We start from the raw sequence: 27641 nt of genomic DNA, 5'->3' as shown, positions 1-27641 counted from the left end.
CATCAAACAACCTATGCCTGTGACTTTTAGATGTTACAGTGGGAATTCAGTACATTAATGTACATGATTGATCATACCTCTTGAAATCAAGAACTTAATGAAACACTGAATAGAAGGCTGTGCATTGGCTCCTATGATTCTGTGAAATTCAGTGAGTTGGCTAACACTGGCCTAATGCAAACCTATGCAAAGAGCAAGAGGGATAGATGAGCACAAAATACACATGATGTGAAATGTGCAATCTAAGTATCTTTTTCTCATGAACATATGGCTTAAAAACTGTGAAAGACTTACATATCTAATGGACTTTTCAAATCACATTCTTGTGGAGTCTTTCACAAATGCATTCGAGGCTCAATATCCATCTGTTATCCAAAAGCCTTGTCTTGTTATCCCTGTACTTCGTTAGACACTTCACAGTCCTTTCATGAAAAGGATTGAGTAAAAGTAAAGTGTCTGAAGTGTTTGCTATTGGTTCTTAGCTCAGTGAAATTGGTATGTTCATTAGCACAAGACCCAACAATTGTGTTCTCTTACTGTCGCCATCTGTGACAGAAAACAATTTCTTTGGCCTTTTGAAGTTCAACCTATACATAAAAATCATTCTGAACGGATCTTTCATTTTTTATCTTTATCCCTTTCTTCCCCAGTCAAAAAAAGATTCCTTTTGTTAAACTTTTTCCACCATAAGCCAATCTTAATGAGACACCTGTTTCACACAAAAAACCTATGCTGTCCACTGGAAAAGAATTATTAAAAACCCTGTTCCAATCCTTTAGAAAAACCCTCTATTCTTGCACAAATTGAAGTTCCTTTTCTATCTTGTTATTCCCAAATACTTCAGGTGCCCTATGGCTGCCTGTCTCGGCCAGGCCAAGTTGCATAGTGATAGACACTAGTCTGGGCCAGGGACAGTTGCACAGTGGGGAGCCCACAAAGAGTTGCAAGGCACTTTCCCCTCTATCCCCTCTATCAATACATTTTTCTTTCCCACCTCTTGACAACCCCATATACTCACCTTTCCTTACCTCCTTCTCCCCACACACCAAGCACCTAATAAATCCAATTAATAAATAAAATTTACCTTTTATCTGCACCCCCATCTTCAACTATATTTATTATTTATCTGCTTCCTTTATATCTCATCATTCTCTGCACTAGGGACCTAAAACAGCTTATATCATTATCCCCTTCCCCATTTTTCTTACAACAACCCTATGAGGTATGTTAGCTTGAGAGTGTTTGATTGGGCCAAGTAAGCTTGGAAGACAGAGTAGGGATTCTAGCCTGTGTCTTCCAGACCCTTTTACAAGATTCTAACCACTATACCACACTAGATTTTATGGAGTGGTTGCTATTGAACAGTAGTAAGAAGATGGGCCTGGGTCACTCAGTGGTTTCTGCCAGGCCTGGTCGCTCAAAGGCCAAACAGCTCTGAAAAGGGCCCTCCCCCTGCCTTTTACTGACAGAAACCAAGGCTTGAAGACTGGCAGTATTGTGGAGGTTGCTTAGCAATCCCCCCAAAACAGCCACTGAGAGGGCATTCATTTCTTCAAGCTACAGGTGCTGCTTCAATTGTTTTTGTGGGATTGACCCCCCAATGTTGTTGAGGGTTTTAATTTCAGATTTTTTTTCCAAACCCAGGGCTTCTCTCAGGTTTGAAGAAAGATCTGTTTTGTCTGTTCTTGACACCAGTCTCTGGATTTAAGTATTCACAGATGGGGACACATTGAGAATTAGATATGCTGATGGTTACCTCTGCTTACAGTTTTGTGTCCAATGTAATACCATGCCCATGCACAACTATGCAAAAGACGTTTGCCCTTGGATAGAAATTCTCCAAGATGAGCAAGATTATAGCTACTGCCTATAGTCCCACCATGAACTTCACTTCATTGGAGGAGGCTGGTCTGCTCGTGCACCTCTTTCTTGTGTAAAGCTCTCTCTTTTACTGAAGTGAATATGAAGTGCTTTCAAAGGTGGGTCCAGCAAGGGCCCTGGGACATACATGACTTTTCTGTGGTTCTATGATGATGATGATGCATTGCTGGACTGCAGATGGAAGTTAATTTTGTTAAACTTGGTCTGAAGTCTTCAGTACTCAGGGGTTCATGATCTGTCCTGCCCTTCTTGTTCTCCCCTTTCAGTATCCCAGGAAGGCTGCCGCTCATCCTTTGTATCACCCTGAGCCTTGTCTTGTACAGCCCTCTTACCGATAAGGCATGCAATACTCTTTGTGCCAGCCAATCTCAAAGAAGACAATAAAACCTTCAGACAGCAGGGACAAATACAGTAGAAAAAAAGGTATTATCATCACCTATTATGTGAGTTCAGTATACTTTAAATTACCTCAGCTATATGGAGTTAACAAAAGTACCCGCCTTTTATGTTAATGTTGTTTCTTATGCATATCTAGTTTGCCTTGTGTATTTTTTCCTCTGCTAGAATCTATCTTTTTTTTAAAAGCATCCTTAGTCTCCATAGTTCTTTTTCTCTCCCGTCAATGGTTTTTGCAAGCTGCCTTATCTCCCCCATCCCCTCTCTCACTGCCTTACCTGACTGTGTATTCTTCTCTCACTGCCTTCCCTATCTATTTCTTAACCTCAGGTCTTTGAACAATTTCTTCTTAACCACGTTGACTGTCTTGAATGCTTTCTTGCATTGCACCTCGCTAAATTACTTATTGCCCCCAAATAGGACTTCCTAAAAGCTAGCATTGCTACATTCTCTGATCCATCCCCTGCTATGCTGAATTCTTGGAGCTTTTATCTCTGGTTTTCATTTCCCTCTTTTCTCCATCGTTGAGCAAGCCACGTCCTGTACAATTTCCCCAGCTGTATCTACAAAGGCACTGAACTTGATACAGATATGGCACATTCTGCCATAGTTATCAATCCATTATCCAGTAAGTGGCTCTTTCTATTGCTCGCTTCAGGATTCCATCTCAACACTTCACTGAACCTTTGCCTCCCTCACACTGTCTCTGCTTAGCCTAACAGACTAGTTGCAACTTACAATGTATTTAATAATTATTCTTTATACAAGTTCAGTATCTACCAGTTAATCGGACTCAAAGTAAGATCACACAAACAAACCCCAAGAAACAGAGGAAGCAGTTGCCAGAAATGAGTCTAGGAAGTGAAACTTTGCAACGGCAGCATTTATACAAGATGATAAAGAATATAATTCATATTAGCTCAGTTCCACTGGCCACTACTTCAAATGCTGATAATTATGGAAATCCAAATAATGCTTCAATGCATGGGTCCCTGACCTTTTTCAGACTGTGAGAACCTTTGGATTTCTGCCGCAAGGCGGTGGGCATAACTACAGAATGGCTGCTGCAAGAGGCAGAGCCAACTACAAAATGTCAGGGAGTGAGGTCATGCAGAATTCTAATAGTAACTCTTCATCATTTCAGGCAGAAGCTCTGTTTAACAATATGCTTTTTAAAATGAACATATTGTTTAAAAATATGTTTCCATACAAAAAGCTTACCTTCAGTCATACACTGAAGATCCTTGTGCTGCGACAGCAGCGGTTGCCAAAGCAACTTTTAAAAAACTTTCCCATACCTTCAGATCTCCAATGGCCAACCATGAAGATAGTTTCAGAGGGTAGATGTGTTGGCCTGCCGTAGAACAGTTAGATTCGAATCCAGTAGCACCTGAGAGGCCAGATTTTGAGGGCATAAGCTTTCGAGAGTCAAAGCTCCCTTTGTCAGATGATGAAAGGAGTTTTGACTCTCAAAAGCTTATATCCGGAAAAAAAACTTATTGGTCTCTAAGGGGTTACTGGACTCAAATCTAAATGACCAATCAGAAGATCTGTTGGGGAAAAGCCCCACCTGGACCCACCCACTTTCTAAAAACACTAGGCAGGTGCCAAGAAAGGTGATGGGGAGACCATGTTGGGGACCCCTGCTTTAATCCATTGTGCACTTTATGAGCGACTCAGATCCACATAACATGTAAGTTTGAAAAAACATGAAGTTACATGCTGAAAATAGGGAGAAAATATGTAATGGGGAATTTTGGAAACAGCTTGAATATGTTTCTTCCTTATCTCCTCTCCTTGGTCACTCAGGATACCTCTGCTAAACTCACCTGTCTTTTTCAATATATGACCAAGCCATCTCTCTCTTTAATGACCCTTCTAAACAAAGTTATTTGAAGATGACTGGAAAACTCAGTAAGCATCTTGGACAACTGAAATCCAACTGGGAACAGTACGGGCTCCTGTGCTGATGCAGTCTATTCTGGATGGACTAATGGTTTTAGTACAGCTGGCACATCAGTTGTAATACAAATAGTAACTCCAAACTCCAATAGTAACTCCAAACTCCAATATTTGTTCCTCCCTTGACATAATTGTTTCTGTTTTAATATTATTGTTGCTGCTAGAAATGACATATCTTCCCTAGCCACCTGTCATTCTCCATATCTCTTAGTTTTTCTTTTCAAATTCACCCTCTGCCCTCCATTTTATGGTTATATCAACATTTTGCCGATACTCACTAAATAACTTTAATCAGATGCAGTTCTTTGTCAAGCAATGACATCTCTCTCTTGTCCCTGCCTTGTAGACTATATCCAATCTGAGCAAGGAACACATCACTTCTATGTGTCATGTAGTATCAAACATTACACATTGTCACATGAAAAAATGATAATAGCACAAGAATGTGGTACTGTGGATAGCAAGTCTGATTTAGACATTGGTGACCTAGGGACAATTACTCCTTATGAAGTAACTTCCAGCAAGTAATCACCTTCTAGCATCTAACCTATGTATCAGGCCACTTGTCAAGATAAATGATATAAGAACTTTAAAGTACTTGGTAAACTACACCTGCTAAGAAAATGAAAAATAATTGTTAACAGCCTTAGTTTTGTAATGGCTACCTGATCCTAGCTAGTATTCCCATGTCGACTACTCTGAGCTAATGCAATCTATCCCATCCAATGTTTTATTCTAAGCAAAACAAAGAGGAAAAGATTTAGAAGGAACTACGAATTAGATTGCGTAGATGAAAAGAATATGATTTGAGACAGTAAAGTATGTTGTCTTTTAGAGCCTTTTTAAACATCAAGCATCAAACAGTGTTTCAGAAAATGTGGAAAGAAGACCTGAAATATCGGTCCCACTCATCATCTTGACAGTACCTTTAGTTCCCACCCCTTCATAGTTCAGTTTTTTGCAGTTATAGCCCTTACTTGTTTATGGTCAGTAGAGCCCATGATATGAGCTGTTAGTTAACCTGATGTACATTACAGGCTTCACAAAGATTCCAATACAGAAAATTTAACCATTATTGATTTATTTCCTAAAGATGGCAGGGGTCCTGACAGGCATTGGTCTATCCTCCAGCAATTACTGACACTAATTACCATTGACAAAGCAAGAGATTGTAACAATGTAATCAATTGAAATTCCCTCTGTCAAGCTCCTGGTTTAGTAAGAGTAATTTCTTATCAGAGAATTCGCCTACCAGTCCAGTCAAAAACAATTATTTTACATTGAACAGTCTTAAATAGCCCTGGTCCATGTGGACTGCAAACAGTACCATAATTTTGTCACCAGGTCCCAAATCCCCATATCTGTATTGAGCATGAATGGTTGTTTCAGCTCTATTGTTACCTAACAGAAATATTCTCCTGACTTTATATACTGGACAGTGTGTGTGTGTGTGTGTGTGTGTGGGGGGGAAATAATCTGCATAGGTTTGGATCACCCTGATGTTAAATGAGGTGGTAGGGAAAATAAGTGAAATCAATACATCTGCTGATAAAGATAACAGTATTTTTCCTGCTATGCAGCCTTATTTTATAATGAATAATAATGCCATGATTGCTACAGGCTTTCTTGGATTTATTTTGTTCATGGTGAGTAGTTTTGGTGAAGCTTGAAGCAGAATGCATGTTGAATGTACTATCCTCTCCAAGCCCTCCTCTTGATCAGCTGGCTGGTAGATATTTCTGGTTCCAAAATATACCTAAAAATACCTTATCGGTTTTTTTATATATATATTTGGATATCTGGAATTTTTTAGGATACCGGTAAATAGGTCCCAAAAAACTCTGGAAATATTTGGGAGTATTCAGGAATACTGGGGGCCAGAGTTTTAAGGTTCCCAGACTGCTTTCCCCCCTTCAATTTTACAGTGTGTCTGTGTAAGTGTCTTTTTGCCAGGTCTTGGTATTGACTTGCCAGGCTGGCTTGGCTTGGATTTCTTGGCTTGAAATTGGTTCTGTTGGCCTTGTAACATTGTGTTCTTTACTTATGTTGGTTTGCATTGGAATCTCTAGTTTGACATTGGCTCGATACTCTGGTTTGGCACTGGATGATTTTCTAGTTTGACATTTGTTGGGCTTACAGCATGTTCCTTGCTAAATCAGTTTGGTTTGGATTCCCTAGTTTGACATTGTTTGGGTTAGGCTTGCCACACTGACCCATGGTTCTGCTGGAATTTCCTGGTTCTGCATTGGTTCTGTTGAGCTTGTTGGATCGGTTTTCATCGGGAGGCTTTTGGCCAGTGGTTGTTTTGCTTGCGGTTGTGTCTTTGGCTATTCTTTGCCCTGGAGAAAGCATGGAATTCCCCCCATAAGACACAATGGCGGATGGCTGGGGGCACTTTGTTCAGGGGCCCATAAAATTTTGGGTCTAATTCACTTGAAACTTACATGTTATTTAGTGGGTAAGCAGCAGCATCTCCACTGCAATTTTGGTGTCATTTGCTTGAAAGACAACCCCCTCCAAAATATTACCTACAGGGAATAACTATAGGGATTACCTTTAGGAAATAATGGACCTGAATAATATTGAATTTTTTTGGGGGGGGAGAAGATACCAAACCAGTATTTGAGACCCGAACAATCCAGAATACCAATAATTTTGTACTCCCTGATATCCAGATCCAAAAAATACAAATTTTTTATCTGGTGCACATTCCTAGGTGGGGGATGGGGGCTTGGAGCAGAAAGTGTTTGCCGCACCCTTTCCGCTTCAAGTCATCTCCAGCCAGATTGTTGCTGAGATCTCATGACACTATGTCATTCAGCATTTGCTTTTTGGTTTGAGCTGATTTTCCTTTGAAGTGGTTTAAGCTCTCCTTTTTAGATCTGGGATTTTTCTAAAAATCTAGGGGTTCCCACGGTTTGTAGAAACATGTCCCATCTCTGTATCTGGTCCTATTGTGTTTGATATGCAATCTGAGGCCACATTCAGAATTAGATACATGTTATTTAGCAAATATTTGACAACAAAGTTTGGTATATTAAAATAACATCTCTACTTGCTTAATTTACCAATCTAAACAGAAGCCTGGATTTGTGCTGGATAATTTCTGAAGAGCATTCCATAGCTGAAGGCTTAAACATGCCTCTTCATTATTCCTTTTAATAGTAAAGTGGCAAGTCCCCATTATCATCATAAAAGCAAAAAACCCAGGCCATGTCTACTTGTGTCTACTTATTTGAAGGGATTCCAGATACACAGAAAAATATGATTTTGTAAATTGCCTAAAACAACTACCCTGCAAACAGAAAAACTCAACTTGATGAGGACTGTAGGGCTGTCGATTTGGTTTGGCCCGAACCGAAAAAAAGCCGAATTTCCCCTGATTTGGCAGTTTTTAGTTCGGGACGAACCGAACTCACAAATGGCGGGAACACAGAGGAGCCGAATTCAGCGAGTTCGGGAGTTCACAAATAAATTCGGCAAATTCAGGAAGCAACAGCATAACCGTCAGTAAGCAGCATTCTCCCCTGACCAATCGGTGGCCAAGCTGGGTCTCCTTCTGGCCAATCAGTCAGGATTGAGTACTGGAGGAATCAGCTGCTGTGCGGCCCGGCCGGAGAGAGAAAGAGAGAGAAATCCTCGTGGGGGGGTGAGTGTGCACATTCGCTCCTTTCCATGGCTGCAGGGGACACATTTTTGGGGGTAGAGACCCCAAACTTTCAGCGGAGCTTCAGACAAGCCTTCTTAAGAGACCCCCCAAGTTTTGTAAACATTGGGTCAGGGGGTCCCGAGATATGGGCTCCACCCCTTTTCCCTCCCCCCTTTCCATTTCCGTGGCTGCAGGGGGCGCTTTTTTGGGGGTGCAGCCCCCAAACTTTCAGCATAGCTTCAGACAAGCCTTCTTAAGAGACCCCCCAAGTTTTGTAAAGATGGGTTCAGTGGGGGCAGAAATATGGGCTCCCCCTTTTCTCTTTCCGTGGCTGCAGGGGGTGCATTTTTGGGGGTGCAGCCCCCAAACATTCAGCATAGCTTCAGACGAGCCTTCTTAAGAGACCCCCCAAGTTTTGTAAACATTGGGTCAGGGGGTCCTGAGATATGGGCTTTCCCCTTTTCCCTATTGGGATGAATGGATCTCCCGATCCTGTATGCATCTCCAGAGTTGCAAATCCAAGGCAAAACCTCCCGTGCTTAAATAGAATTGTATTGGATTACCCAGTCCTCCCAGCCCCTCCTGATGGAACAGAAGACAGCCACAGTAGGACCCCTTTGGGGGCTTTAATCTATAATTTTTCTCCTCTGTGTGTGGGGGGGGGGAAGCAGAGTGTGTGTGTGTGGGGGAAGGAGCAGTTTCTGTGGGTAGGGGGGAGCCAAAGGGGGCTTTCACCTGTTCTGCCTGGGGTGTGTGTGCCCCCTCGAGTCTCTCTCTCCCTGGTTTGAGGGGGGCTTCAGTTGTGTGTCCTCAGGTTTTCCCTCATTCATAAGATCGGTTAGGTCTATTTTGATGCTTGCTCAAAACTGGTTTTCAAATGGTGACTTAAAGAATGCATTTGCCTGGTCCCAACTGGAGTCCGATGCAAAAGGGGAAATTCCACCCCTCCTGCTCATTATGCATCGCTAGCTGCCTCTGTTCCTTTCCATGGTTTGCAAACTCCCAGGTGTCAGGTGTTGCTTTGCATGGTTGCAAACGTGTTGCTTTGCATGGTTGTGTTGCTTTGCAGTTCTGTTGCTTTGCAAACTTCTTTGCACCTACCCCACCCTTGCTCCCTGCAGCTCAGCTGTTTGTCGGAGCTGGGAGCTTTGTGCATGCAAGGCAAGCTCTGCTCAGAGATGCACATTAAGGGTGGGGGGACCCCTTTCAGGGCCCATATCTCAGCCCCCCCGACCCAATCTTTACAAAACTTGGGGGGTCTTGCAAGAAGGGTCCTTTGAAGCTCCGCTGAATGTTTGGGACCTCTACCCCCAAAAATGCCTCCCCTGGAGCCGCAGAAAGGCGTGGTTGTGTTTTTAATGGCTTTATTCGGCTGAATTTTCCCCCCGAACTTTGAATTCACGCCGAATTGCACGGACCCGAAGCAGGGGAGTATGGACTTTGGCATATCCTGAATCCAGACGGGCCGAATTCGGCCGAATCCGAACTATACCAAATTATTTTTTTCCCAACAGCCCTAGAGGACTGAATATGCTTCAAGAGGCACACAGAATATTGTAAGTTTATATATTACTGTAAGGGACTACATTGGGAGACTGAGGCAAGATTTCTAAATTGTCTCCCCTCTCCCACAATTCCTCATGGGTCCCTAGCTTGTAAAGTTTCACTTGACAATTGCTACTGGGAGTTGGAAGCCCAATCACTATGACATCCAGCTGCACATTTAGCTGTTTGTATTAAAGACCTGCCTGTGTGTTTCAGGCAGGCAGTAACCACACCAGGGAAATCATTCATTAAGTAAGTTGAAAATACTAGCTTGGTCTTAACTAAAGCTCTATAACTGGGAAGCTATAATAGAAGGCCTGCTTTGTGATTATTCGGCTGCCAGTTGTGGCAGCAATACTGGGGAGCTTCATTCAGCACCAATAGTCCCTCTGAGGTTTTTGTCTTTATCCTTTTCCCTCCCTAATGGTCCCCAAGATAAAGAACATATGTGGAACCAACCATTTGTCCTTTAATTTAATGGCACTTTGAAATGCATCCTCTTTGGGGAGCCTTTCTGCAATTCTGAAGTACAATAGGAGAGCAGATCTGCTATGTTGCTTCTATCTACTTTTTAACCTGTCCACCTTCAACTCAACCCTTCACTCAAATGCCCTGCTCTCCCAATGAGCCCCTCTAATAGCCAGCCCTGGTTCACCTCCTCCATTCAGCATTTCCATTCATGCTCTCAGATAGCTGCATGTTTCCAGAAGACAACAAAAGAGCTGGTTGATTTTTGTCTGCTATAAATTCATCCTCTTCTCCATCTCCTCTGCTATCAAGGTGAATATCAGAGATTGGCATGCAACAGCCCTTGCTGCATTTTCCAAAGGGAAACATTACCTGATGGTAGTGAAACAAAGCATCTTCTGTTTCTTCTTCTACATGCTCTTTACCTTGAGAAATGCAGGAAAATGGGACATTGCAAGTGCATCTGGGCAGTTTCCCATTTGTGGTGGGATAGGTAACTGGACAGGACAGCCTGCACATTTTTTCCATGTTCCCTTAAGCTCCAGTGATGCCAGCAAGGATAAAAAAGAACATGACAGAATTGTCCTCTGTTCTGTCAACAGAGGTGGGATGGAAAGGAAGGGAGCTGCAAAATTGAGATAGCGAAGGAGAAGTGAACCCTATGTCTGACAGGCCAGAAATATCTGCATCCCTCATAGACCACAGGACTTGTCCATCAACAGTTACATTAGCTCACTTGAAGACTGTCTGTTCACTACATATATGGTTTTGGTGTAGTAGTATAATGGCAGTGAACAATACTTAAAGAGTACTTATCAATTCCTTTCTGTCTGGCATGGGAAGAGATTGCTGAGTGTTGCTTTGAAATTGCAGCCACCAGATACATCACCCACTGGAAGATAGGGCAAAAGTCAGTGATGGACCTTCTAGTGGGGTATAGGTTTTGATGCCCTGAAAAATGCACACAACTTTAATGTGAGACAGGAAAGATTTTCATTCTGTCATATACTACACACAGGTCACTGTCCTTGCTTAATTCCTTCTGGCCATGTTGTGTTAAAAGGCAGAGGAACAACACTGCAAGCTCAGAAATTTTATACTTTGTACAGCATTTAGTGCCAAAATATACAATATGTGTGACATGAATTGGGTTACAGGTGCCCAATCCAACTTACGATTGGGTGGGGGGGAGGGACTTACTTTCAAAGAATTCCATGGTTCTGCTTGGCTTGGGAGTTCTGTGAGTGGGGGAAAGGTGTTTTAGGTTTAGAAAAACCTAAAATCCTTCCTGGCCCCTTGCAGTGCTCCCAAGCCAAGCAGAGCAACAAAATGCTTTGAAAATGTCATGCCGCTAATGTATAGGGTTGCCAGGTCCCTCTTCGCCACCGGTGGGAGGTTTTGGGGGTGGAGCCTGAGGAGGGCGGAGTTTGGGGAGGGGAGGGACTTCAATGCCATAGAGTCCAATTGCCAAAGCGGCCATTTTCTCCAGGGGAACTGACCTCTATCGGCTGGAGATCAGTTGTAATAGCAATAGATCTCCAGCTACTACCTGGAGGTTGGCAACCCTACTAATGTATGTTACATGTGTATTGTGGCCCTTAGTTAGGAAGTGCAAGGACTTGCTTACTTTGGCAAGGAATTCTGCAGTCAACGTGATTAGGTACAACTGATATCAGTGAGCCCATACACTCACAAGGACACCAATACAAAGGATTGAGACGTTAGAGAAGCTGCAACCTCATTACCACTGCAAAGACTACAGTAATGAAAGTTCAAAGCAGCAGAGACTCACAGATGGCCTGGTACTTCAACAGGAACTTCTTCAAGCTGTTAGAAAATTCTGAAGAAACTATTGACTAGACAGATGCACTATGAGCAATTTCAGCATTCCCTGAAGAACATTAAACAAAGGAGAAATCCTTACTCCTTATCAGGGCATCCAGGAAGCAGCTTATACCTGAATGAAGGACAGACAACCAGTCTTTTACAGTGCAATTCTCTGCTGAGTTACAATTTTCTAAGGCCTCTGACTTCAATGGAAGGGTGCAAGTCTTCTTAGGATTGTACTGTTAGCCATCAAGGTCTCTACAAACAGACTACTTCTCTGGTCCAACAGCAGAACGCAACAACTTCAAACATGTACCCACATGGTTGTGTGTGTAAAGGGTCGTCAAGTTGCAGCTGACTTATGGCGACCTCAGAAAAAGGTTTTCAAGGCAAGTGATTAAGCAGAGGTGGTTTGCCATTGCCTTCCTCTGCCAAGACTGTCTTGGAGGTCTCCCTTCCAAGTACTGACCCTGCTTAGCTTCCGAGATGTGACGAGATTGGGCTATACCATGCTGCCTTCCCCACCACCCACATGGTTACTCACACCCTAAAAAGTGGCTGGATCATCAACATAATGGAGGTCATGTTCACAATTCATGCAAATAAGAAATACTACAGAGAAAATAACCTCAGTAAATTCAAAAGATCTGTAGAAAAACAGGAGATCATTTTACATTTTCTCATCTCCCATCTTTAATTTTGTGACCCAAACCCATACCTGAATATAGCAAATTCTGAAAAGCAGAGAAGATAAAATGTATTGAAATCAGTGTTTACCAAAGAGATAAAAATCACAAAAAGCAATTGTCTTTTCTTTAAAAAAATATCTTGTAATAATTCTACAGAATTAGCTAAAATACTCCAGAAAGCCACAAAATATGTGAGCTTACTACCTTAATTATGTAGATTTCTCACCCAAGGAGCTCTTGCCAAAATAAACCACGTGCATTATCTAAAAGGCAGGCGTTAATTAAAACTGCATCTTGATAGCATGCCTGGTTCTCAAAAACTACTGAGTGTATACGATTAAATGGCATGTATTAGTGACAATCAGTCCTCAGGCTGCCGGCTCAAGTCACCGTGGTGATTTATGCACAAACAGCAGGAATCCAGAGAGACTGAGACTGATTACAGCAAATATCACCCCTCCCATACTTTTCTATTTCAAGTTTCAGTTCTAAAATTAATGCTTCACATGGTGTATTTCAGACGAGCGTCTCCATCTAGCCTACACCTTGCTATGTACAAGCAACATTCTCAGCAAACAACGTTACCAATGTTTATTAGTTGTTTTGCAGCTCATTTCTGAGCCTGGGAGCCGAACGGGCTTAGGAGGCGACCAGCCCCCTATGCCAACATCCGTGCCACTTGCCTGTTTAAAGTGGCACAGACGCCGTCGTAGTGCCGCTTGCAGCAGCGCCCCAGGACTGGCACGGCAGCACGGCCTATGGACATCGACTCGGCCTCCCGTCGGCATCCTGCTGGTGCGTGTGCTCATGCCAGTGATCAGGGAGGCGTTCCCAGGGTGTTGCGGGGGAGGGGCTGCTGATAGGCTGCCTCCTAACCCCTTCCAGCCCGGGAACACCCCCTCCAAAACAGCGTTGCTGCGCCAGGTTTTTCCTGGTGCAGCCTCGCTGTTCTCAAAGAGGCAAAATGCCCCATTAAAAAAAATTACATTTAAAAAGGCTTTTTAAAGCCTTTCAGCACCCAGGGAACCTCTTTGGAGGCACCGCAGTGGTGCCTTGTAGCTACACCATCCCTGGCTGCCAAAAGGCTCAGGAATGAGCTGTAAGTGTGCACAAAAATAAAAATGGAGAACAGATTTGTCCAAATGATTAGAGGGAATATCTAAAAGATTCTAAAAGAATATCTAAAAGCAGCTCTTTTTAGTCATTATGATTTTTAAACTGATTTACCAATTAGCGGAGATGCTTGATCCTCTCTCTATAAGTGTATGCCAGTAGGGCAACATGCATAGGTTACTGCTTTGATAAGCACAAACCAGAATCCTGATTAACCAGGGTAAGTGTACACACAAACATACTGAAGCAAGAACATTGCCCTATTCACATTAAATGCCATCTCTGTGTGTGGAGTGCATTATGTACAGTGCAATCTCCCTAGTGTTGTGGTTAGAAAGTTTGACTAAGATCTGAGATACCCAGGTTCAAATCCCTACTCCACCATGGGAACTTGCTGGGTGACCTTGGGCCACTCTCACACTTTCAGCCTAGCCTACCTCACAGGATTTTTGTGTGGAAAAAAATGGAGGAGAGGAGAACAATGTAAGTCGCTTTATGTTCTCATCGGGGAGACAGGCGAGGGGTATAAATAAGTAAATAATTAATGTGGGAATAGCCTGCAAAAATCATAATGGCAGAAGAGAGCAAAAGACAAAGTTTTAAGAGAAGGACAGATTGTGTTTAGACAGCAATAAGCAGACAATGAAAGACGCTGTAGATTTTTTATGTATTATTGTTACATGTATTCTCATTATATATTTTTGTTCTCTACCATATCTGGTCTAATAAACCACTCTCACGACAAGCAGTGAACAAGTATGAGCTCATAGAATAAGCAGTAAGGTATGTGCACTAGTAGAAGGAAGACAGTTCCTGTTCTGCAGTCAGCCAAAATATCCTGTTCTGCTGCCAGCACAGCAACTGCTTCCACAATTTTTAGCTTAAGTCCCAGAACTCCACAGCCTTATCCAACCCATTCAAGATTGTTCCTTGCAGAGCTATTTTGTTATAGAGCTCACTAATGCTGCTGCATAAGGCACGAGTCTCTGGATTTAAATGAACTCCTCATCTTTTCTGCAGCTCCTCTAACACTGGCTTCAGGCAAACAAAACAGTCCTCTTCTGGCAAACATGCAAAACATTACAGCTCCCTGGCCTACACTGTGCTGCGTACCTCTAAGAAGAGATCCCAAAGCTCTATAAATTTCTCTTTGCCTCTTTCGTAAATTGTCCATTATATTTCCTGTCAGACTGTTTTTCTGGCTTCTTCTAACTTGCCTTCCCCTCCATTCATCAACAGTTGGCACTTGTCTCTTCTGTGCAGCACCAACTGCTGTCTGTCCTTACATCTTCCACATGCAAATCACACTGTCCAGGAAAGTCCTTTATTTATCAAGCTACACTACTTACGAACTCTGCTACAAAGCAAGTATACCTGAGAACTTTTAACAGGCTGGTAAAAAAGAGGATGCCTTGCCAGACTGCTCAGATGAAAGTGTAAGTTAATTCTCCGTTTCCCTACAAAATGAAGTCAGTAATTGTTACAAAAGACTGTAATTTCAGCACTGCTTTTTCAAACTAACAAGCAGAGAACCACCCTTCTTCAACCAATTTGCTAAAAATTCAAGGATATTTACCAATTTTGGATTAGGAATATGATTTTGAAGGTACCATACAATGTTTCGGTGCATGCACAGTTTTGAAAAAATCCAATGCAAACCTGTTTGGCAGGTGTTTAAGTCATTTGATGCCAAACCTGGTGACAGGCTCTCACCTGATTATCATAGATGAACCAGATAAATTTGACTGACAAACATGTTTGATATGAAATTCGCCGCATTTTGAATGGACTGTTATGTTGCTTTGGTGGCCTTCCAACTTGGCAGGATTAGGCAGGATATAAATATTTCAAACAAAAATATCTCTTCAGATATAAAGAATATATTTACAGTCTATAATAAGGATGAGTTCTTCAAAAGAAATTGTAATAATTTTGGATCCAGATTTCAGGTAGGTCACTGTTCTTGTTATCTGGGTTTTTCAAAAATGTTATTACCAGTTATGGATCTTTTTCTGTGAGTTTTTGACGTCCCAAAAATAAACGACAGTTATTTTTGTCATTGTCCCCTCCCCTCTTTCCAAGGCAGCAGAAGCAGGGAGGGAGGGAAAGAGAGGAAGCTAGTCCTAGACTTACCATGCCATCATTGTCCCAGATGAAGGCATCAAAACTAGCAGAGCCCACCCCAAAGCTAGAAACATTTTTTTAAATCAGCAATTGAATAGCGTTACATTGATATAGTCAAAGATAGGGCATTTTGGAGGACTTTCATTCATAGGGTCGCCATGAGTCGGAAGCGACTTGACGGCACTTAACACACAACACACACACACTGATATAACAGTTCAGTAATATGTGTGCCAGGTTCTCTGAATTTTTAAGCATTCATTTAAAAAGAGTAAGTCTCTAGCTCTTTCCATTGTGGAGACATAAAGGAAAAGGCATAAAATGAAAGCTGGGAGTTCAGAGAACCTGGTACACGTATTGCTATACTGTTCTATCAATATAATACTATTCAATTGCTGATTTTTTTAAAGCCCCCCAGTGGTGGGTGAAGAAAATGACAGCCAAGCCTCATGAGAGTCAGAGATCTCTCTAACCCACCCACTGTTTTCCAGCTGGGAGGGGCTGACTCTGCTACCTCTCGTCCTGGCAGCGGGGAGCAGCCTCCAGCAGAGACAATGCCAGCATGGTAAGGCCTGGGCCAGTTTGGTCCTTTCTCTTTTAAAATGTAAAGGGCCATGGATGAAAGACAGGTCTACCTGACCATCCCAAGGGGAAAAAGGACACCAACTAACAATTGTTTCCCAGCCGATTTCTTGTCTTCCCTTCCCCCCTCCTGCACATCCCGAAACTGCAGATACATTTTCATTTCTCTTGTATTTTAGTGGTGTTTTCCGTCGTTTCATGTGTCCCTCAGCTGACCCGACACAGCTAATTTCAAGGAAAATCTTTAGCTCATATATATCCAAATGCACACCCCTAGTCTATATCACATTATCAGGGTTGCCAGCTCAGGTTTGGAAATCCCTGGAGCTTTGGGGGGTGGAGCCTTAGGAGGGCAGGGTTTGGGGAAGGGAGGGACTTCAATGAGGTATAATGCCACAGAATCTACCTTCCAAAATGGCTGTTTTATCCAGGTGAACTGATCTCCATTGCCTGGAGATTAGTTATAATAGCAGGAGATCTCCAGCCACCACCTGGAGGTTGGCAACCCTACACATTATCTTGATTTCTACTATTTCCTCAGTATAATCCACATAGGGAGAAACAGAGCGATTTAGTACACTACATACGACATACCTCTGCTGCAAGTGACCTACATAAATAAATTGTTCTAAATTATTTATTGTGAGTAGTGCTGCATAAGAACAACTTTGAAATGCCAAAATACTTGCACACATTAGTTGAAGGGAGGGCAGTTTAGTAGTATCACTTTGCCTTCCTGTGTGTGCCTTTTTCTATGATTCAATAATACCACCATTAACTTATTAAAATTAATGTATTTCTGGCCCAGATTTTATTACATCCACAGAATATGAAACTTCTGAATAGTAATTTAAATGTGACTATTCACAGCTTTACGTTTCTGGGCCAACTATATCAGTATCAAAGAACAATGACACACATGTATTACTTATGGGAGAAACATCATCACGGGGCTGAATCCATTTTACCAAAGATTTTCCTCTGCAACACACTTGCTGAAGAAGCAAAGTAGCAAGGCAGAAAAACAGGTGTCAGATATAGAATATATATTCAACATCCAATACTGGTCTCTAATAGATTGTTATTTATGAAATGCTTCATTAAATGCTTATATGTCTGCTTCTATCATTCCTGCACGATCAAGAACTTGCATTTGCAACTGTCCCTGAAACATTCTCGATGCATTCCTATGGTAGGGTTGCCAACCTCCAGGTACTAGCTGGAGATCTCCTGCTATTACAACTGACCTCCAGCCGATAGAGATCAGTTCACCGGCAGAAAATGGCCGCTTTGGCAATTGGACTCTATGGCATTGAAGCCCCTTCCCTCCCCAAACCCTACCCTCCTTAGGCTCTGCCCCCAAAACCTCCCTCCGGTGGTGAAGAGGGACGTGGCAACCCTATCATAAGGAGAGTTACTCCAGTCAAAGCTGGAGTTAATTTCAATGGGCTTAGGCTGGAGTAACTCTCCTTAGGAATGCACTGTCTGTGTATTAGCAACTTTAGTCTGCTTAGAGCTAGAGAAATGCATGCATGTGTGTAGGAAATGTGTGTGTGTGGCAGAAGTAACATCTAGGCAAAAAATCAAGCCCCCCATCTTTCCTGGTTCACGACACAGACTGTCCTGTGACATCCTGGTATACGTGATACGCACTTTAACATTTCTGTGCAGTTGGCCTTTTCCTTTACCCCTTCCCAGCTGGTGTTATGTGATAACATAACTCTGACATTAACACAACCCTGATGATTGGAGACAGATAGAGCCTGGTCAACAAGGAACATCTGGTGCCCAGAAAGAACTCAGCACACCTGCATTTTAGAGGCTAAGGGGGATGGGCAAAAGAGATGAAGAAACAGTAAATAAGTGCCTATGACACCACAATGTAAACAGGGTTGCCAGCTCCGGGTTGGGAAATACCTGGAGATTTAGGGGGCAGAGCCTGAGGAGGGCAGAGTTTGGAGAGGGGAGGGACTTCAATGCCATGGGGTCCAATTGCCAAAGCAGCCATATTCTCCAGGTGAACTGATATCTATCGGCTGGAGATCAGTTGTAATAGCGGGAGATCTCCAGCCACTACCTGGAGGTTGGCAACCCTACACCAGCCCTACGTATGCGGGGCCATAGTTCAAACAGGCAGAGTTCTACTTCCCATCATCATCAGTGGAGCTCTCCTGCTCAAACTGCCTGTGCACCTTCCATCTTCGCCAGCGCTTTCTTGTTCAAGCAATCAATTTGCACTATCAGGTGTGACCAACCTGAACTTTTGGTGTGTGTGTGTGCGTGTCTAGCTTGGGATGCATAAGTTGTTTTCAGTAAAACTTTATTTCATTTTAAAGGATCCTTGTCTGAGAACCTCTGTCTGTTTGCTACTTTATTTGAACCCAAAGGTTTGGAGCCCTCCACCTGGGTCTGCATAGGTCGGGGACATAAGGTCTAGGACTGCAGATACTATTGTGCATCTACAGAGGCTTCTAGATTGTGGTGGATGTTGGGCAAGGGACACAGAATCTGGCCATTTCAGATAACCAGGCCAGCAACTTTGAACAGCTGTCCTGAATCCTGGTGGGGCTAAAGACTCAAACGGAGGTTACAAATGAAGAGAAGGCCCCAAAAAGAGGCAGCTATCAAGACCATCTACATACATTATCTTTTGTGGTCTTAATTTTAGACTTGCATAGAAGGAAGGCCAGTAGAAGCTCTACCACTCTCCGAGTAAGTGATGTTGATGGTCAGGTTTAGCTGCACATACTGTGACTCCCCTAACTAGAAAACCCGATTGTGAGTCAGGGCATATCCCTGTAAAATTATGTAGTTTGAAACGGAGCTTGCATCCACCACCTCTCCACTAGCTAGTCTTCTTGGAAGTTTCTCCACTTTCTAAAGCAACAAAAATTTAACTTGTTTGAAGGGGTGGGTTTGCTATGGCAGTGGCAGTAATGCAGTACACAAGGTTTCTTTGGAATCTATCTTTATTGCAATTACACAAAGCCAGTGTTCCCTGATTATCATTACCTGTTAGGGAAGATGGGAACTTTAACTTTCTTGGACGTCCAACTGGACTCAAGCCATGGACAATCATTAGGAGAGGTGTTTGTGAATGGGCCTGTTGAGTGATTGAAAAAACCCTTGATATTTTTTGAGCTCAACAGAAATGCAAGCAAAAATAATTTGGGGGATCAAGTCTGGGAGAGGGGTAGTGGCTTGACTGTCACTACTGTGAGTGAACAGCCACTTCTCTTTTACTTAACAGGAGTTGGGTCTTATTAATTTGGTGGAAACAGCCATTAGCCTAGTGGGTAGGATTTGAAATATGGCATAAAAATAGAAGTATCTGATCATGGACCATAGAACTAAGCACAGAATCATTTTTTTTTAATTCACTGCTAATTCCCAATTTACCATAGCTGTGGAACAAGACTCCTTCAGGGATGCAGAAGATTCTTTCACTTTTTAAAGCAGTAATCATCTAGCCCTTTTATTTATAAAAAGAATCATGCAAACAGTATTCCAACCATTTGGTCACCAGCATTGTGCCTGATTAACAGTAGCTCTGAGCAGATGTGGTGACAATGGTGGTGGTTCTATCAGGAAAAACAGGACAGCTCCCCCTTGTTCCAGCCAATAGGTGCAAAGGCAGTGGTAACTGAAAAGCAGTTGGACATTTTGGTGGATTGAAAGTGCACTGTCCAAACATGACAAAATACATTGCATACATATTCTTCACTGAGTCACATAAGATTGTTTTAAAAGTATATACCCTTTTTACCATTATTTTGGATCTCTGGGGGCCACAGAAAGCAGATCTAGAGTAAAATTGTTATCCTTAATATGAAATATATTCTCCACATTAATGATCACCCCATGATGAAAAACATTGAAAGAGGATAAAATTAGTGCACATACAAGCTGGGTAGGAAAACATTTAACAATGTTGTGTCTTTTGAACTCCTCTTTCTTTTTAATGATTTTTTTTTTTTGCATTTCTTTGCAAAAGAGTGAGAAACTGTTGGCAGGGAGTGGTTCTCAGGAGTTAGAGGAAACGCATCACCATTTTAACTAGTGTGATATTTAGTTGACTGGAGAGTCACGCTTACATGTGCATCCCCATCCAAATTCTGCCTCAACAAGTCATGCAAAATAACTATATATTATTAGAGCTGGACTGGGCCAAAAGACTTGCTGCACTGCTCCATTGAGCAATGCGATTGCCATTGTTGACTGGCAAGGCAGGGAGCATCGGCCTGGTTGCCTGAGCAACAGGGAGGCATTCTGTCTTCCTTAAAAGCAAAGCAGCAGCTGAAGAAGAGTACAATAGTTGCAAACAGGCGTGAAAATTTCTATACAAGAACAAAAGATATAGATGTTTTTGTGGACATTTTCACCCACCTAGAAATGACAACTTTTGCAGAGAAAATCATATCTTATGAAAATTCAACGCAGTACAAGCTAGAGAGAGAGAGAGAGCAATTAAAAAATAATTTACATCATTTCATGCTGTGTAATAACCTACCTGCTGAAATTTCGTGTGATGCCAGCTACCATAAGTCATGATATTGATGGTCACAGCTCTTCCAAATTCTAGAATTGTAAGCCAGAGTCAACCAGAAGGGCATCAGTTACAAAGCAACGATCCAAATCCTCTGATGTCTGTTTCCAGAGTGTCTTCAGAAATATGCATATTCTGTGACCAAAAGAGGGGAAAAGATAGAGGAAAACTGAAATATTTTACTCATAGGCAAAAACTAATAGGAGCTGAAAGAAGAAGAGCTGGCTTTTATATGCTGTCTTTATCTACCACTTAAGGAAGTATCAAACCGGCTTACAATCACCAACACCCTGTGAGGGCTGAGATGGGGCTGAGAGAGTGTGACTAGCCCAAGGTCACCCAGCTGGCTTCATGTGTAGGAATGGGGAAACAAATCCAGTTCACCAGATTAGTGTCCACCGCTCATGTGGAGGAGCAGGGAATCAAGCCTGGTTCTCCAGATCACAGTCCACCACTCCAAACCACTGTTCTTAACTACTACACCATGCTGGCAGGTTAATTTGCTGTCCAAGGGCTATTAGGCTGAGAACTGAATATATAATTTACTACTACTCATCTTTAATAAACGTATAACAATTTTATTATAAAAAAGAACAGTATTTTATTGGAAAACATTTTATATTGGAAAATTATGGCCACAACTAAAATTAATGGCAACAGTGTTATTGACGCATTGGCGAAGCATGGGAAGGCTGGATGGGGGCATCAGCCGGCCCGTTGCGAACTGATGCGGCCTGAACTCCCAGCGGTCCTGCTGGGAGTAGTAGAGGATAACGGTATGTGGGATACACATGGGCTTGCGCCACTTGGTGTTCCCCCGTCACTCAGGTAGAGGCCAAACCTGCCGCCCCCTATGCGGCAACTCAACGCCTTGGCCTCCCCCAAAACCCCTTATTGGGGTCCCCCAGTTGGGGGAAGAGGCACGCAGGCCACTTCCCCCCATCAAAACCCATCCAGCCCCATGCGCAAACCGCCTTAGTTGTGACAAATATAGCATAACATCAACACCTAAAGCCCTTAGGGAGGGAGGGTGGGCCAAAACTAGGGACAGACTGAGGCAACGGGCGGGAGCCGCCGGGACATGTGCAGTGGGGGAGGGAGCCGAGCCAAGCCTCCCCTGCCTCGCGACAGCCTCCCGCCCCCGCCCAATTGGTCGGGGGCAATCGGCTCCCTAGCCCAGTCAGGTGAGCCCCCGTGAAAGGAGGGGAGGGGGCGATATCAGGAGAGCGAAGCAACTCTGCCGCTCTCCGCCCCCGCCCCGGACACCAAAGCTGGCTCCAGGTAAGTCTGGAACCTTTGCTTCTTAGCAAAGAAATGAAATAGAAGTTGAACATTCAAAACTGGAACACCCCATAGCTCTTTCAAACCCTGCCAACCAGATGAATAATTGTTACTAGTACATAAATCACCTCTAAATCTTAGTCAAAGATGGTATTCTGGTCCTCAGGCCTTCCATGATACATTGTGGGCCGACTATCAAAGATTATCTCTGGGGGGCCCTCATACAAAATTTGCGTTCTCCCATTTTAAAAAATATATACATTGCCTCTCCACAAAATTTGATCAAGACAATTAACAACAGTAAAAATTAGTCAAAACCAAACACAATATAACAATTCATTAAAAAAATTAAAATTACTAAAAAAAGCTCCCCAAAAATTCCCACATAGCTGCACAGTAACTATTATAAACCCCACAAAATGAACACAGCCACTACATAAATACTGAAATAAAGCCAGTTTCAGCAAAAAGAACAGAGAAATATCTCAATTACTCAATAAAAGCTAAGAGATATTTTAAAAAATAGCCAGCTGCCAAAAAAAAGAGAGAAGGAGACCAGTTGCAGGGTTTTAGCTACCCTGGGAAGGCCTCCTCTGCACAGCTTTTAGCTGTGGTGAGCCAGTGTGGTGTAGTGGTTAAGAGTGTCGGACCAGTATCTGGGAGACCCAGATTTGAATCCCCACTCTACCATTAAAGCTCGCTTGGTGACTTTGGGCTAGTCACACTCTCAGCCTAGCCTACCTCACAGGGTTGTTGTGAGGATAAAATAGAGAAAAGGTGAGGCACAAATGAATTAAATCAGTACAGGTGATGAAGAGCAGGAGTAGTGGGAACACTGATCTGTAGTTTGGACCTTGCATTGACTAGAGGTAAGTTCTGGGGCTAGTCTCAACAGGCAGGTTACCCACTCCATGTATTTGTGAAGGGTAATGATTTAAGTTGTTGCAGTTCAACTTGGAATTAATGAAGTATAACCTTTAGTTCATCCAATACTGTGGTCTTTTGCCTTTATTCCTGGAGTATGGGGGCAATGCTACTCCCAACAATTTTAGGTTAGTCCATTCACAGTTTAAAAGAAGTGCTCTCATGTGGCTAAAAACAGTGTTTCTGTGGCCAAAAACAGTATTTGAAGTTTGCAACACCAATTCTCAAATTATGGAGAGGTTTTTTTTACACCCTGTGTTGACATTTGCTCCTCGAAGCACGTGAAAACAATCCACGCTATTCCCATTAGACTAAAAAGAAGGAATGTCGTGTGGTATCATAGCCCCATGACCAGCCAAGTTAAACAACCACCATAAAAAGCCTACAGTTTGACATCCCTGTGGGTATAGCTCATCATTGTTATAGACCAACTGGTGTAGTGGCTGTCTACACTTGATCAAACCATACATGACATGGAAGGAGAAATAAATATGCATAATACCTTTAAAGCTTCAATTTTTGCTTACTTACAAATTCATACACAACTCTTGAATGCAAATAAGGCTATTTGAGGCATTAGTTTGCACACGGCCTAATATCCATGCTTGGTACATAAATGTCTGGCATTTGTTTGGTTCAATTTAGAATATAACCACTGCAGACAGGTTTGCTAAAAGCTGTCCACATTACAGAGAGTGATGTAGAAGACTGAAGCTACTTACTTACTTAGTATATTTATGCATCTAGAATTCTGGACTGTACCATTGTCGATTGCAGCTAAAAAGCCCCCTGCATATGCCTTTAAGTAGCAGATAGGAGAGGGGGGCTATGCTAAACCATTCTGGACTGATGTGCTGGTATATGACATGTGGAGAGCTTGCTGTGTGTGGATGCATTAAAAATAAGCCCCCCCTTTCTAACTTGCTTCCTGAAATGCTACAGTTGAAACGTTACAAGATCACTCTGTATGATTCCTTTCCAGGATTCATCTCAAAATGCAGTAGAGTAACTGGAAAATTCAGCTTTAAGGAAAAGGAGTGTGTGCTGGGGTCTGGGACAAAGTTCGTTCAGTATTCACACCAATGGAATTGAGTCAGAAGCTTGCTTTCACTGGAGGCTTAGTGAAGGAGTGGGATTTAGTTGACAAGGTCTGTCCCACCACCTCTCACACACACCTTGCATGATTACACCCATGGCTGAATGGCTATCGAACACACATTTATTCTACTTAGCTTTGGAATCAATATAAATCTATATCCAAAGTGCTGAGTTTATAGTATAATATGAATGACATGGCCGCTGATGGAAATTGCAAAATGATATTAGGAGACAGGTAAATCTTCAGGGACAGAAAAAGAGGGAGTCACAAAGCAGGCCAATAAATTTGAAATAAATCAGAAGGAAGCAGATGTGCTGAGGCACACATGCCTTTTTCCTTTAGAATGCACAATGTATTATGCATTTATTCTTCCACAATCCAGTCAATAGTATGCATTAAACAAGGAACTGGAAATTGAATATATAGAAAGGTTTTTCCCTAACCCATCTGTGCTTTTTTTTTGCAAGTCAAAATTGCAGTATTATCTGGTTTCCTGCAGGAGGAGTCCTGAAGTAGCAACAGAATTGCTAGAGGAGCCGACAGCGCCAGCAATCTTAGAACCCAGTTTAATCTTCATTTCTTGTACATTATTGGAGCAAAGGAGAAACTTGAACTGAGGAGCACCACATGACTACCAAACCATAAAAGTAGGAAGATACTAACAATGTGATCCTAAACAGAGTTACGCCCTTCTAAATCCATTGGATTGCGCTGCAAATCCTCTTTGATAACTGCATTCTCAGTCAGCTGCCTAGTGCTCTCTTTTTTCAAAGTCTGCAAGTTATAATAAAGATCAGGGCATTTCAACATGGTTAAGTTCCTGTGAAGGAGCCCCGTGGCGCAGAGTGGTAAGCTGCTGTACTGCAGTCCAAGCTCTGCTCACGACCTGAGTTCGATCCCGACGGGAGTCAGTTTCAAGTAGCCGGCTCAAGGTTGACACAGCCTTCCATCCTTCCGAGGTCGGTAAAATGAGTACCCAGCTTGCTGGGGGTAAAGGGAAGATGACTGGGGAAGGAACTGGCAAACCACCCCATAAACAAAGTCTGCCTAGTAAACGTTGGGATGTGACGTCACCCCATGGGTCAGGAATGACCCGGTACCGGTTTGCACAGGGTACCTTTACCTTTTCAAGTTCCTGTGGGGACATATACATTGTATTAAGATTGCAGTACATTTACAAACATTACCAAGTATGATATGCTCAGTTAAACATACATACAGAAGGGAGAGCATATCAATGAACTAGTTGACAGGCAGAAGGTATTTTGTTGCCCAAGTCAAAGTTCACCCAATGTCTCCTCCCATGCTTTTGCTAGCTAGGTTCAAGCAAAGCCCTTGTGACAATGCTTCAAGGGCTCATCTCAGACCCAGGAAGCAGTAACATACAGGTCCAGGAGGCCCATCATGTCCCATATCCCTGATGTCCAGGAGTAAGCTAAGAACCTTTGGTGTGCTGGTGCTTCCCTCACCATGCTGCCACAAGCTTGGGGAACTTTTCACAGGCAGAGGTCCTGTCTATATAATCAGTCTGAGTATCCAAGGTGAGGGAAAGCTCAAGGATCTATCTATTCAATGACTGAACTTTCACATGCATTGTGTGTGTATAAAGTGCCATCAAGTCGCAGCTGACTTATGGTGATACCAGTGAGGGGATTTCAAGGCAAATGAGAAACAGAGGTGGTTTGCCATAGCCTTCCTCTGCAGATTGTATTGAATTTGAAACACTGAATTTAAAAGAGCAGATATGTACATGCTGCTCACTTCTATCCACAGTTTCATCAAATGCTAATCACGTGCTAGAGCTGTGCATATCAATAAACCTGAACTGAAAATAAACCTGAAATTAGCTGTTTCAGCAATATTTGGGTTTCATTTTGGCTGAATACCAAAACCTGGGAATCTACCCGAAGCCAAGTAGGTGATTCCCGAAAAGCCAAATAGATATTTGGCTTTTCCAGGTTTCAGCTATCCGCTTTTGCTCAGATGCACGGCTCTGTGTTTTCTCCCATTTTTCTATCTTTGACTGGTTTAGTTAGGGGCCCATAGTTGAGCCCTTTTGAGGTAGGGTGTGTGTAATTGGAGCCAACTTGGTCTGACCAAACTAGTCTGTAAGAGTCTTTTTTAAAAGATGGGGCTCGCCCAGTCCCATCCAGAGGGATATACCCTCCAACTAAAAAACACCAGCTTCTACAGCTGCTTATCAGGCTTCTAAAGAAGACTCCTCAACTGTGTGGATGAGAAATCCTCTTCACAAGAGTTGTCTTGGTCATGACTTCAGCTGGCTCTGATATCACCCCCCACACACCCCAAGAAAACCTGCTCTCAAACTGAAGTTGACCCGAAGAGTGGCTTTGTTTCTCTGCACTATGACCATCTCTTGAAATCAGATTTTTTTTTATGACTATGATAAAGGACAGTTCACAGGCTGTCATTTGCCACCAAAAGAAATGTTTTCTGTTTGGAAGCTAATTTGCATGGACATCATGCCAGATATGAACAGGGCTCCCAGTCTTTGAGGCACCAGCCTGCCAATCGGCTCTTTCCACCAGACCACGGCAACACTGAACTTCTGAACCTGAAAACCGATGGACAGCTCGGCTCACAAATGCGTGGAGGATGGGGGTGACCCCAAAAAATTGGGCCCCCTATCCCAAACTTCCCCAAACTTCATTGTCCATCTAGGGAGAGTCCTTTGCAGCTATGCTGCAAATTTGGTGACTCAGCCTCCAGAAATGCCACAGGCGCTTTGGAAAAAAATCCCCATAGACTATAATGGACCCAAATTTTTTCAGGAAACTCAGAAGTAAAGCCGAAATACCCATTTACCTGTATGGTTATTCGGCTTATTTCAGGTTTACTAAAAAAAATCGTGCCCAATAAACCCAAACCCAAAATTTACTGATTTTTTTGCACAACCCTATCACTTGCCCATGCCTGCCATTAGCAGAAATAATTGTGGGAAAAGTATACACTCTGCTGTATAGAGACAACTCATAAGCTAATTTTGTTTTAAGATAGCCACATTAAAAACTTCCTTTGCTACAGAGATGCAGAACAGCATCTGTAGCACACTCACCTCCCATCATATGCATCTTTACTCAGAAGTAAATCCAATTAAAACCTGGGTAGTATACTACTTATTAAGCGTGCTTAGGATTGCATCCTTAACCTCTTGAAATTTAAATATAGTAGCACATGGAAACAAGTGTTGACAGCTTTGTATCTAATAAAAGAGCAGTGTGCTGCTATAAATTGCTTGAAATATGACCCCCCCCCCAAAAAAAAACCTCTTTCTGTTTGTTCTGACACGGTGTTCTGAAAATAGCACATGTTTTCACACCAGTAGCATATCTCTAAGGCTCCAGCAAATCCCTAGCCTTGGAAATGGGCTATGGCAAAAGCAGGGCTGTCATCTGGTATCTGTTATCTGGATGCATTGTGACAAAATTCTTCCATACAATTTGTTGGGGGTTATTCAAGCAGGAGAACCTTAAATAGTTCTATTATTTATTTCACAAGGCTGGTTAAATTCAGCTAATGGAAGACATGGGAATA

The 27641-nt window shown here is 42.6% G+C and overlaps 1 protein-coding gene across 5 annotated transcripts in view; it reads right to left on the bottom strand.

Moving 5' to 3' along the window:
• The window catches only part of DAB1 (DAB adaptor protein 1), a 761363-nt gene that overhangs the window by 562400 nt on the left and 171322 nt on the right, over positions 1-27641 (bottom strand). For all 5 annotated transcript variants that reach the window (XM_056844015.1, XM_056844020.1, XM_056844017.1 and 2 more), the window contains exon 2: positions 20747-20917. The gene's annotated coding sequence lies outside the window, so the exon portion shown is untranslated. The remainder of the gene's footprint in view (positions 1-20746; positions 20918-27641) is intronic.

This window comes from Euleptes europaea, chromosome 2 (genome assembly GCF_029931775.1).
Source record: "Euleptes europaea isolate rEulEur1 chromosome 2, rEulEur1.hap1, whole genome shotgun sequence".
NCBI classification, from domain to species: domain Eukaryota; kingdom Metazoa; phylum Chordata; class Lepidosauria; order Squamata; family Sphaerodactylidae; genus Euleptes; species Euleptes europaea.
This window is presented reverse-complemented; position numbering and strand designations above follow the sequence as displayed.